Source organism: Topomyia yanbarensis, chromosome 2, assembly GCF_030247195.1.
Source record: "Topomyia yanbarensis strain Yona2022 chromosome 2, ASM3024719v1, whole genome shotgun sequence".
Taxonomy (NCBI): domain Eukaryota; kingdom Metazoa; phylum Arthropoda; class Insecta; order Diptera; family Culicidae; genus Topomyia; species Topomyia yanbarensis.
Window position 1 is genome coordinate 89,032,745 of NC_080671.1, and position 17,038 is coordinate 89,049,782.

The window sequence follows — 17,038 nt, forward strand, 5'->3', positions numbered from 1 at the left end:
TGGCCAAAAACGTGTGCCATAAACATTTGTTTCCTACTGATGGACAATATGTACATACTGTATTGAGTGGATGTTAGCAACTTTCAATATGAAAGGAATCGTTGGAACCAACCCACATCCGACACAGATTGGCACATTTCTGAAGCTCTAGAATAAGGTTAAACTGTTTCTAACATTTCGATGTCAGCAATAGCAAAAACATATCCCTAAACGTTTCCTGACCCAGGATTGATGATTTCTGGTCCGGGAGCAAAAAATGGTTCAATACCTTTATGGCATGTAGATACAATTATTTGTCGCGTCAGGGATGGAATGAACCTCGGATTAAACAAAGAGATGAACAAAAACGCTCTTTCCACTTTCCATACAAACCACCGCTCTTCTCTTTTATAATATACATCTTCACTCCGATGTGTGTTGCTCCCATGTGTGCATTCTACTGCTTAGCTCCATACACAAATGAGTAGAAATAAAGAGACTCTTTATTATATATGTTGCGGAGACAATGAACAGTATCCGAATTAAGTAATTTATTCCTTGATGACGAAACACAATATTGAAAAATTCTTTTAGTGATCCAGCTATGACTCAAATAAACTGGCAACACGGTCTGCTCCGAAAAACTGTTTCCTTCCGATAGCACTAGTTTACAGTAAATTAGTCAACCAAATGCGCTTCGTATCTATTTTGACCTTGTTTTAATTTTTTTTTTTTTAATTTGTTTCTTTGACACAGCTCATAGCGGTAGCTTAACGGAGCCGTGAACCTTTCATATGTTTACATTATGTAAAAAATAAAAATGCAAACAAATATTATTGAACATATATTGGATCTCGTGCGCACAACTCTTATTCGGAGCGGAGACATTCTTTCGTGGGGGCGAAACATTTGTCTGCTCGCGTACTGCGCTGAGGCATCATTTTTTCTCTCTCTTGTCTTTCACATCCAGGACATCATCGTTGATGCTATCTTGGTGCCATGGTGCGCTGTCTGATATCAATTCTTACACCTAGGAGTTTTTTGTTCTTTTTGTAAACTTTACTCATGAAGACAAGAATAATCCAATACTACTTTTGTTCTCGAGGCAATGCACTCTAGATCGAAAGACCTGTTGTTCACTTGGATCGACTCTAGTTAGGGTTCATAGAACCGACGCTTTCTGGCGAGAATTTTATTGCAAAAGTTTGTCATACTTCAGTCTCTCACCCAGAACAGAAGGAAAAAATATTCTATTATAGCCAGGTCTGTGCGCAAGGGGCGGATCTTAGGGGTTCAAACACCTCCCATGAGGGGTATGAATTACTTTTAAAAATTTCTTAACTATCTGTTCAGAAAAAAAATTCTGACAGCCTGACACATAAAACATCATTTTGAGGTCGGTTCTCTAGAAACAAGTCGTTGAAGAAGCCCAAGAAAAAACCTTGCGAGGGTGGCTTGAAGGGGATGTAAGACAAGTTGGACGCCATCTCCGCACCGGTTCACGTTTCGACAAGTTTCGATATTACCAACAGTTATGAGTAAATCAGTTACACAGCAAAGCTCAGAAAAGCTCGAAGTCGGAGAAAATTGGGATATGGTTGTTTGGAGAAATTTCACCGCCGATGATTTCTTCTTCGGAGCGGCTGACAGCTCACAAAAATGGACATCGATATCGGGAGAAATACCGGCGCCGTGCAGCCCGAGAATGTTAAGAAACCCTGCGAAAGTGGTTGTAAAGAGATGTAAATCATTATGGTCGGCACTACCGGATCGGTTCGTGTCAGGTGACGATAGTGACCAGACCTGTGCAAATCAGTTGTACCGCGAAGGTTGGATAGCAAGTAAAAAAGAGTCAATGAAAAAAAACAAGAACGAATAACACGAAAAAAAAGAGTAAGAGAACAATCGCTACGGAAGTAGTACCTTACGGTTGCCCCGGATGGATGAAGATTGCGAGAAACAAGAGGATTAGTCTTTTTTTTCCTTTTTTATTTCGACTTATGTAGTCACAATTTCTTTTTTACATTTTAACGACATTCAATTAGCTAGAGAATACTGGGTAGGGAAAGTTATGAAAATTAGAGCCGTAGAACTCAAGTGAGAGCAAGGATTTGAAGTATACAGATCGGAAAACTAGAAGTGGCAGGGTCATTAGAACAGGCTTGATATCTTACGGGCTTAACTTTTGTCTTCTGCTGATGAGGGTCGAGCTTAGGCAGCATAACTACGAATCACCCGAGCTCACCAGCATGTGTCTTGGCATAGGCAGACTTGTCCATCTTTACCGCGACAACCGACTATGGACTATAACTCAAACGCAAAATTATGACAAAAATATGATCATGAAAACTTTGCGACTTTTATATAATGCTTGTTATTTTGATAAATACAGTAAAGACCCGTTTTTATCAGCCCCTTGGTGAATTTTACGCTGATAAAACAGGGACATTGATAAAATCGGGACATATATAAACCGAAGATCTTAAAATATTCTTTTTTGTTCCTTAGATGTAGTCTAGAAACCTTTTCTGATTATTTACTTTAAGTTCCCCTTAAGGGGATCTGACAGCGCAAAATTAAAAAAAATATTTTTATTTTTGCATTTTTCGGATCTATAAGATAAGAAATACAAGCCCAAGAAAGGATTTACTCGAATTCAACTTGGTTCGTCTGCTAGAGCCCATCAAACTACCAACTATCAATTTTCATATGAAGCTGATAAAGTCGGGTCAAAAAGCTGATAAAATCGAGGGTAGATAAAATCGGGGGCTGATAAAATCGGGTCTCCATTGTACTGGGTATAATGAGTCCTGGTTTTCGGTATTCGTTAGCTATGTTGTAATCACATGCTGTGCTGCAAATAACTCAGTTTGTTTACATTTGTCTCTAAGGACCATTTGAATCAGCACTCTTGAAATACTAAAAAGAACAATGTCGAAATACGGAAAAGTGTAAATCATTATTTGAAGAAACTTTTGCCCATGTATTTTCAACAGATCATGTTGTGAGCATCCAATGACAGTGACGAAACTTATTCATTCTTATCTAAACTTGAATGCAGATCACATATAGTCAAACAACGCTGATTACAAACTCAGGTCAGATCCCTATTAGGATCGAGGTTAGGTACTAATTGAGCGTCGGTTACGGAAAATTCCAAAAATGAATTGTTATTTTATTCATGGTAGTGCTAAATACACAAATTTAAGAAAATAGCGGTTTCATTATTTTCGAATAAATACTTTGAAATTTCCAGTTACGTACAACGGAAGTTATATTCGTTAATCTTCCAATACCACCTTGCTGACCGATGTTCTGAAACAGGCCTTCATATGTTACATTTCTATTCAGTTCGTCCATTTTATAAGGCACTTTTGCGTTAGGTTGGCGGTGACTATTTCTTTGTTTTCCATTTCAAATTTCTTAAAACTAGGGGTTTGCAATTTGAAATAATTACTATATTATAAGAAAGGGAGGCGATTTTGCAGCTATCTTAAAGCCAAAAGGTAGGTTAGATATATTCCTTATTACAAGCTTTGCATAGTACCGAAAATACCGGTACTTATATCGATTCAATACCGGTATTTCAGTACCAAAAATTGGATGGTATTCCCGATATTTTCGGTACCGGTACCAGGTTCAATATCGTATTTTAGTGCTGCTTAAAGGCCTTTGGCGAAATATTCGGCTGATATACTGCCTACTCCTGCCCCTGCCAGCGTTAGGGGACAACGTTTGCACGCATTATGCAACTGTTAACAGCTTGTCGTTTGAAAAATCCTACGATGTACGCTCAAAACACTTAATTGCATACTTTAAAAGTCCTAACAAAACGTTAATATTATGGGTTCGATATATTTCAGGTTGTCATTTCATTCTGAGAGGTGAAAATGTCGCGTTAGGGGACAACAGAGCAAAATATTGATTTTCCAACCCACACTTGTATTTATCAAAAAACCTGCTCTATCTGAAACTTTGGAGCATCCATTTGTTCTAGGAATTTTATCATCAATAGTCACAGAACAATACTGCATACTTAGATTTTCGTGCTTTCATGAAATTTTTTTCACGGCCGTTGCAAACGCTGCGTTAGGGGACAACACCAAAATGAACACAAACGGTCGCATATGAAGTGTTGTCCCCTAACGCGACCGAAATGTTTGTTGAAGCTCGAACAAAGCGAAGTATATTACCTCTAGACATGTAAATAACTCAAAACAAAGATTTGAAATGCCAAATTAGATATATTTCTAGTTTCACCTTCATGTGTATTTGACAATATATAGAAGAGATTGTAGACCAAAATCGCCACTTTCTAATGGTTCGAAAAAGGTGGTTTCAAGTAGTTTTGGTAAGTTGAATATATTATTGACATCGGAAAATATATTAAATAAAATTAACTGTTTATTAGGGTGACTCAATAATTTTTGATTTTGTTGACCAAATAAGTTTCTTCAAGCAATTTTAATGCGCTGACTTTGTTTTTTGACTTTATAAAATCTTAAAAATAAAATTGACTGTTGATTAGGGCAGATCAAAAAACGTCATTAGGGTGGTTCAATATTCATTTTCTTGTTGCGTTAAAAATAAACAAATGTGACACTGAAGCAAGTCAGCAAAGGTAAGACTGTCAAACGATTATACTCATTCAAGCAGTTATGATATTTACATATTGTATATAATGTCGCGAAAAACCAGTAATACGGTTGAAGTAAAGGTTTCGAAATAGAATATCGCTCTTCCAGTTCAACCTCTGGCGTTTGTTCAACCGTTTCTACTCATAGATCTGCAAGAAGACACTTCATAGTTATGATTGCGGAAATTAATTAAAATGCAGCCGTTTTACGCGATTTTTGGAAAAGAAGGGAAAGACACAGCTTTTGGAAAATTTAGATATATTGCAGTATTAAAAAATTGTTAAAGATCTGCACACAATTGCGGTCTTATGGGTCAGCTGGCCGGCTTTTCAATCTAAATGATAGAAAACTGGAGAATTTCGTGAAATTGTATCTTTTATTTGCGAATTCTGAGAAATGCGTATCCACGATAAAATTTTGACTTCAACGTGCTATCAAAACATTAAAAAACTGTATTAAACTACGATGTTTGGTTCATGTAGAAGAAAATCAATTCCGAAAAGACAAACCGTGGTTTGTTCCAAGTGGTCAATAATTATAAACTGTGCAGTCCTGTTCCAATTTTTTTCAAAAATTTCTCCACGGTGATTTAGTAGGAATCGTAAATCTCCGCCATCGTTTAATTTGTTCTGCTCCCAAGCCCAGTACGTCAGAAAAATTCGATCAAAAATGTCCATTTGCACTAAAAAGATACAAATTTTCAAAAATTTCACAAAACTTTGGTTTTAAACTGTGAAGTCCCGTTCCATTTTTTTCAAAAATTCCTTCACGGTGATTTAGTTGGAACCCCAAATCCCTGCCATCTTTTTATTTGTGCTGCTACCAAACCCAGTTCGATGGTATTTTTTTTCAATCGTAGGGCATTACAGTAAAATTTTCGTTTTTCGAATATTTTTTCAAAAATGTCCTTGGATCTAAAAAAAATTATAATTTGTTTTCAGCGGTTTTCGTTTGTTTTGAGACTAGAAGCTGATGTTTCATGCTATTTTTAGACATATTTCGACAAAAAATTTGTTTCGATTTTCAACATTTCATTTTTTCTTATATTATGAAAACAATATTCAAACGCCGCACCCCCTTAATGATGTCCGATTGAGCTAAAAACTTGCATAGATTACTTTTTCGATGTAATAAGCATTTTATGCAAGACTTTAAGCGAAAATTTAAGATGACCATTTTCATTGATACCTTGCCTCTTGAACACCCCTAGTTCTCTATACAAACTTTGGTTTTAAATTGTGAAGCCCGGTTCCAATTTTTTTCAAAAAATTCTTCACCAGGAGTTTCCTGGTGGGTTTCCCAAAACTTTCGCCATTTTTCGTTGTGCTCCCCGATCGTGTGTTGAACAGTGTTATCCCGTCAATTTGAAAGAATATTTAAGGAGGACAAGTGAGTGTTATTCCCTATGACCAAATTCTTCCATGCGCTCTCATACTTGTTTGGCATATTGCGTTCCATTCCATATCTTTGACCCCTGTTCTAAAATTGTTGATTTATCCTTAGATTGTTTATCCATTGATAGATGTAATAAAAACTCGATTATTTTGCGATATTATAAGGTAGGCCTTCCCCTTAATGGCATAACCCCCCCCCCCCCGCCTCCCACTCTCTTTCCACCCCTTAGGACACTCATACCACTGCATGGCTGCGCTATTTCTGAAATAGGTTGCTTATATCTTTGATGTCTATATCCTGTTCTGTAGGCTCTGAAAGTATCTCTGCAGAAGGATTTACTGTACTGTAACGGAAAGCGTTGGGGGACAACACTTCAGTGCACCCCTGTGAAAGAACGATTTCAGAGTTTGTTATATACAAATAGCACATTTTTATAAAGGTATTGATGAGTACTAATAGCTTCTGAAAATATTTCATAGATATCGTGCATTGTTTTCGTGAAAAATTGAAAAAACATGATTTTTGCGTTAGGGGACAACGCAAAAATGGTCAATTTTTGTCCACCTTTTATCCGGCAATCCATTCACTCAAAAAATCTACGTCCAAAGATGAAATCTATGTACAATATGTATACAATAAAATGGCATTTAAAATTAATCCAAATTAATTTTATTACGAACATATCGGTGTGATACGGGAAAATCTATTCAATTATTAAAAACGAGTCTTAAATGTATTACTGGTTTTTATCGACGAGCGTCATAAAATTCTTTTAAAAAATTTCTATATATCTATGATTTGGGAGCCTTAAACCTATACCAACATATTTCAGAACAACTTTTACTTATATTAGAACCCACAGGTTGAAAAAAAAACGAAACAAAAACAGGGAATAAAAAGTTTTTTCTCGTTCTTTCTTTCAAGGTCTTTCTGTCGCATGCGCCGTTTGATTTTTTTTGCACTACAGCGTACGTTCCAGGCTCGAACTTCTGCCTTTAGAAGATTTGGAAGTTACTTTGCTCCAGCGCGCTTGGCGTTTGATCCATTTGGGAGTAGGCTAATCTAACTGTTATTTGGTGTTCTTAAATTGAGAGATTTCTGTTGTGATTATACTGATAATTGGATGCAAAGTTTTGATCATATTTTTTAAACTATCATTAGATGTATACTAAATTGAAACAAATCATCGCAATGTACTATATCATTTTATGGCTCGAAGGTTTTGTGCCCTTTAATTTGTTTACGACGACATGCTCAAACCTCGGAAGCTGATAAGGTTTCCTATGCTTACAATGTGTCTCATATCATATTTGTTTTGATTTGGAATTTATTAATTAGAGTAATTTCCAACTATAACCGGCATTAAAATGGCATCGGTGACTACCGTATCTAGCTTATAGCTATAAGGTTTATAAGCTTTACAATAAAGCCTCCTATACTCATATACGACCTGTTTTAATGCTTAAAATTCGTAGTGCTTATAAGCATTAGCAAAGCTTGTATAAAGCTTATAGACATTTGCAAAGCTTGCATAGAACCTATAAGCATCGAAAAGCTGTTATAAGTTGAATATAATGCTTGCTTTAGTGCTTAGTGGTTACTTGGGTACTGTCATCATTGGACAGAAAAGTGTGTTGAACCTATACTTTTCTGTACACTCGCACCTACGCTAGTTTGGTGTCCGGGTGAAGAAAAAAGGGTAGATTGGTCTTTTCCAGCATATTCGCCGGGAACTATTACTGAGAGTGTATTGAAATTGACTTGCCTTTTGATCGATTACATTTCGTGTTCCACAGTGGCTTTCGGTTTCGCTGGAATCTACATTGTATCGCGTATTTTAAAGAAAATACCGATGCGGTCATCACAGAGCCAAATCAAATTATTCGAGAATGAGCGATTTTTTTCTTCTGTAAGCTCCACACACGCTGCTTCTTCACACAATGCATACAAGTCGGGTGTTAGCGTCGATGGATAAAGAACGCTTCTTATTGTGGTTGCAGTTGAAAACTGGAAAATCCAACCAGCGACAATCGTATTTTCTCTGGTTCTAAAGAATGGAATCACGTCGGAAGAAGTGCGCTGTATTCATGGATATCATTGATTAGCACTAAACAAGTGAAAAAAGCGATTGTCACTGGTTGGATTTTCCAGGTTCAACTGTAACGACAATAAATTCCATTTTCTACGCAATCTATCCGATGAACAATGGTAGCAGAGTTCAAAGCGCGGGTTACGTATCTTAATGTAATCAATTTCTCGTTTTTAAGTCTTCTTGCGCTACAAATCATAGAGTCAAAATAGAAACGATGTAGCTTTGTTGTCCGACAAACAAAGACAATTTTCACAGGTAAAACGATCAACAAACAACCATCATATACATATCACGTATTATCCTTCTTTTAAAATATGTCGTAGTTCTTAACTGTTTGGAAGTCGGATAGTGCACTGAGTGCACAACGCTCTGCAATTCAGGTGAAATCCTCTTAGGGCTTCAGACGATCGCCTGAATATCTGTAACAGCGCGACTTTTCACTATTTACACAATTATTTCACTATTAAAACCAAATTTATCTATTGATACGATGTGTGCAAATAAATTTAGCAACATTTTTTACCTAAAAATGTTCCACCTTGACTGAACCCATTTATGCACCAAAAGAGATTCTACGATGTCGTAGAGCAGTGAAGCATATGTTTCTGGAATCAAGATACAGCTCGACGTTTGTTTTGCTCCTGTGTATAATGCAATTGCTTTTATTATTCACTACCTACACACTTTCGCAAAATGCAAACTCTTCGTAAACTACTTTCATTAGTTAACTCCAAAACAAGTTGCTCCTCGTGGTCCATGTGATCGTAATCGTAACCATTTTCAACTTCACAATTCCGAAAGGAATGTTCACAAATGATATCTTTATTGTGATTTCATCCCACCATTTCGGCCACTTCACAATAATTAGGCAATTATCAACAACGGCATCATCAAAAGCATCATCGCCGTCAGCAACAAGGCAGCACCGGGCTGCTCTCACCAATTCATCGAAAACTAGCCGAGCTAAACGTAGAACAAATCGCGCAGCAACGTTCTCACAGACACCACACACCGTGGGATTGTTATTATTATCGCGGAAAATATTTATAGCATAAATGTTTGTTTTATTTTTAGATCGCTTTCGTCAGATTTTCCCTGCGAACACCAAAAAAATAATAAAACTGCGGAAAACAGAAAACAACCACTTCTCATTAGAAATAGTCCAAATAACCACAGACACGAGAGATATGCCGCTACCGGATGAGAAATGAGAATCTTCACATTTGCGTTATTTTTATTTCAAAGGTTCCGATGTCGTCCTTCATCAATGAAAAAGTAATCGATCCTGATATTGTTGAGTTCTTTGAATTTTTCTTAACATTGTTTTTTTTGTATTTGTCTTAAAGGCACCTACCCGACCCAGACTGTTCCAGATACGCAGGCAAATCACCAAGAAGTTATTTTTTCTCAACACCGCTTGACGAACTATTACACGAATCCTATATTTATTCTGCTACTATTTCCCATGAAATCACAACTATTGACTGACCTGTTGGTGCCTAGCGAGATCACTAAAGTTAACTTCTGCTTGCGATGGATGGAAAATGGTGTACATATTTGTAACAACACGGCAAAACACTTCCTCACCAACACCGACCAATATGACTTGGGCTGGGGACACGACAAACCGGCAAACCTGGGACGTCGGATCGGGGTGCGAAAACAAACTTTATTTCATTGGAAAATTCTCACACAAATTCGTGGTACAAAACGGACACACTGAAAACACACGCTGACGACCCGCCGCGTTCTGGTAGATAGGTGAAAAATCTGATCGAATCTGACCGTAGACACCGACACATTAAAGCAAAACGCACGTGAGAAAGGAAGATCGACAATCAGATCAGATCTGGTGGAGGTGCAGGTATGTGTTAGAGACAGAAATTCTGACAGATATCAGAATGTAAATAAATGAGTGGGAATAAATGGGACAGTGGCTCGTTAGAGATACAGTCACATATGAATGAGGGAAGGTCGTTGATCGCTCGCGGGAATGTTCTCAATGTGATAAATGGGTAAGTCAATGGTTTTGCAAGCCTGACGTATGATCGAGACACTAGAAGAAAAATTGCTAATGCCAGTACGATCGAGGAACTAACTCAGTAACTGTTTTGTACGCTAAGAATCAAGTACTAGTGCAATTCATGAAAACTTCAAAAAGAAATATAACTAACAGCAACAGAATCGACACGAAGATATTCAGAAAACTTTTCAGTTTTCTGAATGCCTCCGCGTCGAGTTTTTCCGAATTCGGTTGTTATAGTTATAGTTTAACTATCAGAATCAGGAATTAGAGTATATTGGCCTACATAGCACGTTCCCTGTATGTAGTCGGGGATTTGTGCCTTGTCGTATCTTTTCGTCATTTCCTGAGCGGAAGGAAAGGAGAAGGAGGAAGTAGAATTGGAAGGGAAGGAAAAATAACAGCCCAAAAACAAAACCAAACAGCAGGTAAGTCAAACTCACAAGTAGTTCAACTCGCCAACGAGTAATTCTAAAGCTCTTTACCACATTGGATAAGAAACTAAGCGCTACTGGTGGGCAGTTACATATCAGATGATATGAGGTCCCGTAGTCGGATTCACAAAGATCACGTGAAAAAGACTCAGCGCGCTGAATAGTTGCCATGTGATAATTGAGTTTGAAGTGGTCGGTTAAAACACTGGTCAGCATGCCGCAGTGGAGCTTCGCAAAATGTAGGAGATTTTTGGAAGTCACTGGGAACGGTTGTCCTAGAAACGCCTTTGTTTGGTAACACATTTGTAGATTTCTCCAAAAATTGCGGTGCTCGGACGAAGCCCAGGACCGTATTTTTTTCTCTTATCCAACTTGTCGAAATTGACAGGGCGGGCTCAGGACCAACGAAATCAATCGCTTAACCTGCCCTGGCCAATTCGTCAGCTCATTAATTTCCAGTAATACCGGAATATCCGGGCACCCAGACTAGGTAAATAGTGATGACAATGATTATTTCTTCGATTTGGATTTGGCATGCGATCAGTAGCTTGAATCGTGATCTGTCCGAGCTAAGGGCCTTGATTCCGCCCTACGATCGGACCAGAAGTTTATAACTTTACCGGACAAGCTCTGTTGAAGGGCTGATTGTATCCCTAACATAATCACAAAGATTTCGGCTTGGAATGTAGTACAGTATCTACCCAGAGAGTGAGGCTGTTCCTATCTCATTTCACCACAGTAGACACCAGCACGTCCCGCCATCAAACAGCCGTCATTATAACAGGCCACTTGCGTTTGTTATTGTCTCTCCATATAACCAGACAACCACTCCTCTCGAGAAAGAATCTTCACATTGATTGTCCTGTAAGGAAAATTCATGTGTGTGAAATATCGTTGGGAGCAAGAATTTCTTCTCCCCATGTAGCCATTCGTGACGACAGTCGTATATGACTGGCAGCAAGAACGACATGATTACTCCAAAGACCAGTAACCTGCAGTCGGTATGCACATGATAGTGCTTCTTGTTTAAGGTATATGTTTAATGGTTTGATATTTAGAAGGGTCGCAAGGGCTGCCGTCGAAATTGTGGTGAAAGCACCAATCAACGCAATGAGTACCATTATTTGCAGATGATTTAGCTTCAACTGGACCGTCACTATCTCTCCCCTCTGCCGCTACACAAGGCATCTGTATGACAGTATTGGACGTACAGTTGTCGTGTAAATCCAATAGATGTATTTGGGTTTGAGACCCTTGGTCTTTCCAAAAATTCGCCTGCACTTCTCAAAGGCCATGCACGCTTTTTTGACTCTGAACTCAATGTGAGCAGACCAGTTCAGTTTGGAAACCAATATAACTCCAACATATTTGACTTAATCTGCACATAGAAGCTCAAATTAAAAGAACTGCAAGGGACGAACCCCGGTTGTTATTCGCTTCTTCGTGAAAAAAACCATTGAAGTTTTGCTTGGGTGAATTAACTTTTCGACGCCACTGTTCGACAGCCCTTAATGCTTGTTGCGTTAAGTCAAAGATTTTTCCGATGCAAAATCCAGTAATTGGCATTTGGTAATCTTCAGCAAACCCCTAGGTTGGAAAAACCAAGCTCATTGAGTTACTTCAACAAGCCGTCGGCAACCAAGTTCCATAACAAAAATGACAGAACGCCGTCATTTGAAAATCCTTCGATTTTGAGAGAATTTGATTTAGTAGCCTCCTTCGGAATAGAGACATTAGTGCATATGTTTTCAAAGCCAGCTCACTCTGATGATCTAAGACATTTTTTATATACGCTACGAGCTGACCTGAAAACCCTGGAGTCATCACGCTGAAGCTGGTTCCAAGCTCTTCTCATATCCTTCTTCATTCTTTCAAGCTCATTCCTCCACCAAGGGGTCCTAGTCGATTTAACAGTACGAAGTGGCTAAGCATCTTCGTAGGATGCGTGATTTTGTTCTATCAACGACGTCATTCAAGCTTTCAAGTTGACTAATTGTTGGAAAATCGAGTTTTAATTGTTTGAATGCATAGGTAAACTGTCCAAAAATACACTACCAAAAATTGAGAAGCTAATGCAACGTACTTTATAAGATACAGGGAATGCAATGGAGCACCAAACAGGCATGTGAACAAACGGATGATCGTGATGATGGGACATGCCACTCGTTCATGCAATCGGGTTCGCGTGTTTACTCCACTTTTGCATTTTGAGATTGTTTAACAAAGGTCACAAATTGTATGTACTCCGTCAGCTGGTTAAAATCGGTTCAGCCCGAATTCCGAAGTAAAAGAATAAGCGTTTCGATCTAAAAATCGACACGGACACGATCGAAGTGGCGAAATTTGGGTAAACAAATGACAATCGCTTGGTGCAAAGCAAGACATCGGACAACGGAACACACATTAACAAATCCTTGAAAAAGGTCCCAAACGGACCGAAACGTCGGATAAAGACAAATAGTATTTGTGAACCGCAGACTACATAGCCGAAACATATGAGCTTAAAATTACTACAGTCGACCCCCATCCAAAAAAAAGTTTAAACTGATAACAAAAAATGTTTCTTGATCAATTGGACCGAATCAAGGTAAAAACTGCCAAATCTATCTCTTTGATTGAAATGGATGTTTTTTTTTAATTATTGTAAAGTGAATTTATCAATAAGAACCTCATTCTAACGTATGTGAAATAAAGAAATCAATTCAGCTCAATTTAACCACCACCACCGAGAATAGATTGCCTGCTGAATTTGCAGTTGTTTTATGTACATCTCTTTCCTTTTTAAATCTACCCTTCAAGCACGTAGCTAGAGCCCCCCTCCGAAATGTTTTGAAAATAAATTTCAAAAACATTGTTATCGGCGACTTTAGCTTGTAGCTCGTTTGGTTTGAGATAAAGTTAGAAGATTGCTGTTTCCAACAACCAAAATCAATGGTCACGAAATTCAGTGTGGTTTATGCGTCTGCCCCAGCCGGTGTGAAGCGAATGACAAATAAAGTTACTTTTATATTGTGTTCCTTGTCTGAAGAACAGAGAAAACTTCTACTATACTATGCCGTAGCAATCTTTCGAGATGAGTGAGTCGCAGAAGCAAGAAGTGGTGCACCGGCCAAATACTGTGATTAGTGGTGATTCGCATAAGACCGAGTATTTGTGATGAGGAACATTTTCTGAAGGTGAAAATGGAGGCTATACTTACGATAGCCACCTTTATTGAGTTCTACCAGCTCAGGTATTCTTCGCACATAGCGTTCAACAAATTGGATCAGGCGAAATAATTGATTTTGAATGATTTAAAGCCATTAAATTTTAATGGTTGTGTGTGACAATGCTGTAATTAAGATCTTCATATAAATGGACGGTGAGAGAATCAATGTTCGGTTACAAGATCGGATACCGCTTACTTGCAGATACATATCACATATGGGAGAAATGCAGTACAAAACATAATGCGATAGTACAACTACACATGGTATTCTTTGCACATATCAAAGGCAAACTAGTGAAAATGTCACATTACGATTTATTTACCGCTGAACACAAACAATTACCAAATATGTGGCACATGTTCAGGTAATATTGACAATGGCAAAAGCTGCGTCAATATCTCAAAATCTACAGCCAGCACAATCATTGAGGAAATTCACAATCATAAAGGCAACAAGCAAGTATGTTCGCGAACATAAAGGCAGCAACCACGATTATGACACGGAAGTGTTAAATAGCGAGATAGATATGAACGACCCCCTATACGCAGTTGGCGAGGAAAAAAAATTTCCCCTGCTTCATAAACAAGTATCTACGTGCAATGGTTAAGAAGTTGCGTGAGATCTGTTGGACAACCAGTAAAACTCATTTTATTATTTTTATTGTTGGAAATAGATATAACTAGATAACAGAACAACTGTTTCGAATGGCTAAAGCATTGAACCGAGTTCAGTTATGAATTTTTTAAAAAAAAATGGAAGAAGTTTAATGGACGATCATCGCAACTGATTGTCCCGTTTAGCAAAACTCAGATGTAATACTCGATATTGGCAACACTATTTTAAATTTAAATGACAGGTTTTTGAATTGTACCCAATTTGAATTACGATATTATTCTGTATTCTCAGTATAAATACTAGACATCACATTCAAGCGCACTAGGCAAACAAATATTTCGATTTACTGAAAACGATATAGCTGAGGCGACAGTTTTTGCTTTCGCGTCATTTTAACGAATCATCATTTTCATTGGTACTTAATTTCACTTTCATGCGAGGAATTCGTTCCGTTCATGCGAGTTCGTAGCACTGTTGCGACTAAAATGTTGTGACTGGTTGAATGTATTAGTCCAATAATTTCGATTTTATGTCTTCAGTATATAGCAGTCTCACGATCTGTTTTTTTCGTTTTGGACTAAAATGAGATCAGATATCACGGAGGAGGAAAAAAGAATCAGTTACTCTAAGAAGCCTCAAGAGCACCTCTTCTATCTTTTCTATGCACTCTATCTATGCACGAGTGTTTTCGCAATTTCGCTCTGATCCTATCAATTCGGTTTGAAAAAACGGCATTGTCGAAAACACATTACTTCTTCGTTGTCCGCACAACATTCAACGGTAGATGGAACAAGATTGATTGAAATTGTTTCCTAAATTTTGGTAAAATAAACCTGTAATCAAAAAGCTTTACAGCTTTCTTTAAGAAGTCATGCATCTTTTCCAATCTTGATGATGATTGTAAAAAAACTTGAGCTAATTAAAAACGAACCAATTACTGAGCAGATTGTTTGAATTGACTTAGAAAGTGTAACTGCAAGCATCTTCGCATCACGAAAACTGCCGCTGACAAAAAAATTTGCAAAAGGTTCACAGAAATCGGATAAATTACAATAATTTAAAAACGTAGAAATCTGAAAGAAAATCTCTTCGGCACAGGAGAAGCAAGTGCGATGTGTTTTCTTTGATTTGTCGGAAGCAAGCGTGATGCTAAAATTTTTTAGCTCACCCATATTTATAGTTTCGAGTAATTCTAGTGGTGTCATCAATGTTACATTCAGTGCTTCGAAATTTCAAAATTAGTTAACTATTTCTGCTTATCGAAACTGACATTCAGATTCAACGCCTAGGTCATCCAACTTTCCAACTGACTGAAATTTCATGCACAATCGAATGTTTGAGTGCAGAGGAAATATAAATTCCTTCACCAACCAAAGCATTCATTTGTTATTATGTGGACCGTTCGAGCATTAGTGAGCTGCGTAATCTATGTCTAGTGCATTTTCGCTCAAAAATGCCTTTCAGAGCTAGCATAGAAATAAAATTCAGTTTGCTTCTGAAACCGAACATATGCGAACCCGAATGCGCTATGTCGGGAGAATGAATGACGAGGGAAACGAACCAAACATTTCATTCATTGCGGCGGGCAGGAATTGCATTTCGGTTCTCTTTCAAGTTCACGCAGGGATGTAATTTTTTTTCAAGCTCTGGTTACATTTAACAAAATTTACGTAAATTGCAAGATAATAGTAATCAGGGGTTTTCCTTTCGATTAGTGAACAGTCCTATAGTAAATAAAACTCCGGCTAGTTTTGTAAATTAATTAATTGAAACATCTCTTTTGTATTGTCCAAAAATCCATGAAATCCGAAATGAAACCCGTAAGCTTCGTGTGCTCCAATATAATATTTGCTTAATCTAGGTAAATACAGCTATAGTTCTTATTTATGCTTTGTAGAGAAATCAGTAGTATTTTTTGTACACCCTTTACATGCTAACAAACAAAATTACTGGTCTGTCTTTTACCATAGTTTCAAGGATCTAGAAGAATTGCCTGGGAAAATAAGGCTGTCTAATGATATAAAAAGTATCAATTTCATAAAAGAATAGAATCTGTGAAAAATCTGAATTCTTAAATAAATAAATAATTAGTTGTTCTCACTTGTCTGAAAATAGTCTTTAATGTATCATCATTTAAAATGAAAATTATTATAAATTTGAGTTGAATAGGAGTTGAACCGTTTCTGCGCATCTACAAATCGCCTGCTAAGCGAATTTCGACATTCTCTTGTATAGGTATTTGTATTTAAATAATTGAGTCTTAATGAACTATGCTAAAAAAATGACCTAAAGTGGCATGCACGGAACTAATGACGAAGTCGAAGATGTCGTTATAATCGTTGAAGCGACGGGTCATTTATAATATCGGTTGTTGGCAGCAAGCGTAGTGTTGTGCATTTCAGAGTGCAGCAGTGTTCGAGAACAAAGCACACGGGTTGGTGCGTAGAGGTTAATTTCTGATAGAAGATCGGGAACATCATATTCAGCCATAAGAAGCTTGGACACGAAGGTAGTTTGCGACTCGGGTCTACGATCTTCTAAAGTGTGTAGTCCTAATAATCGACAACGATATTTGTCTATTGCCTTAGTTTTGGAATTGTTTTCACTAAGAAATTTTCAAAATTACATTCAGTTTAAAGTGTCTATCTTAAGTC

General features: G+C 37.6%; 1 protein-coding gene across 10 annotated transcripts in view; it reads right to left on the reverse strand.

Moving 5' to 3' along the window:
- The window catches only part of LOC131678789 (dnaJ protein homolog 1), a 276,420-nt gene that overhangs the window by 67,637 nt on the left and 191,745 nt on the right, over window positions 1-17,038 (reverse strand). Inside the window, exon 1 of one of the 10 annotated variants that reach the window (XM_058959096.1) lies at window positions 9,593-9,711. The exons of 7 other annotated variants lie outside the window; for them this stretch is intronic. The gene's annotated coding sequence lies outside the window, so the exon portion shown is untranslated. Of the gene's footprint in view, window positions 1-8,626; window positions 9,418-9,457; window positions 9,712-17,038 lie in introns of those variants that run through there. 2 more of the 10 variants (XM_058959095.1, XM_058959094.1) reach the window with 2 other exon arrangements.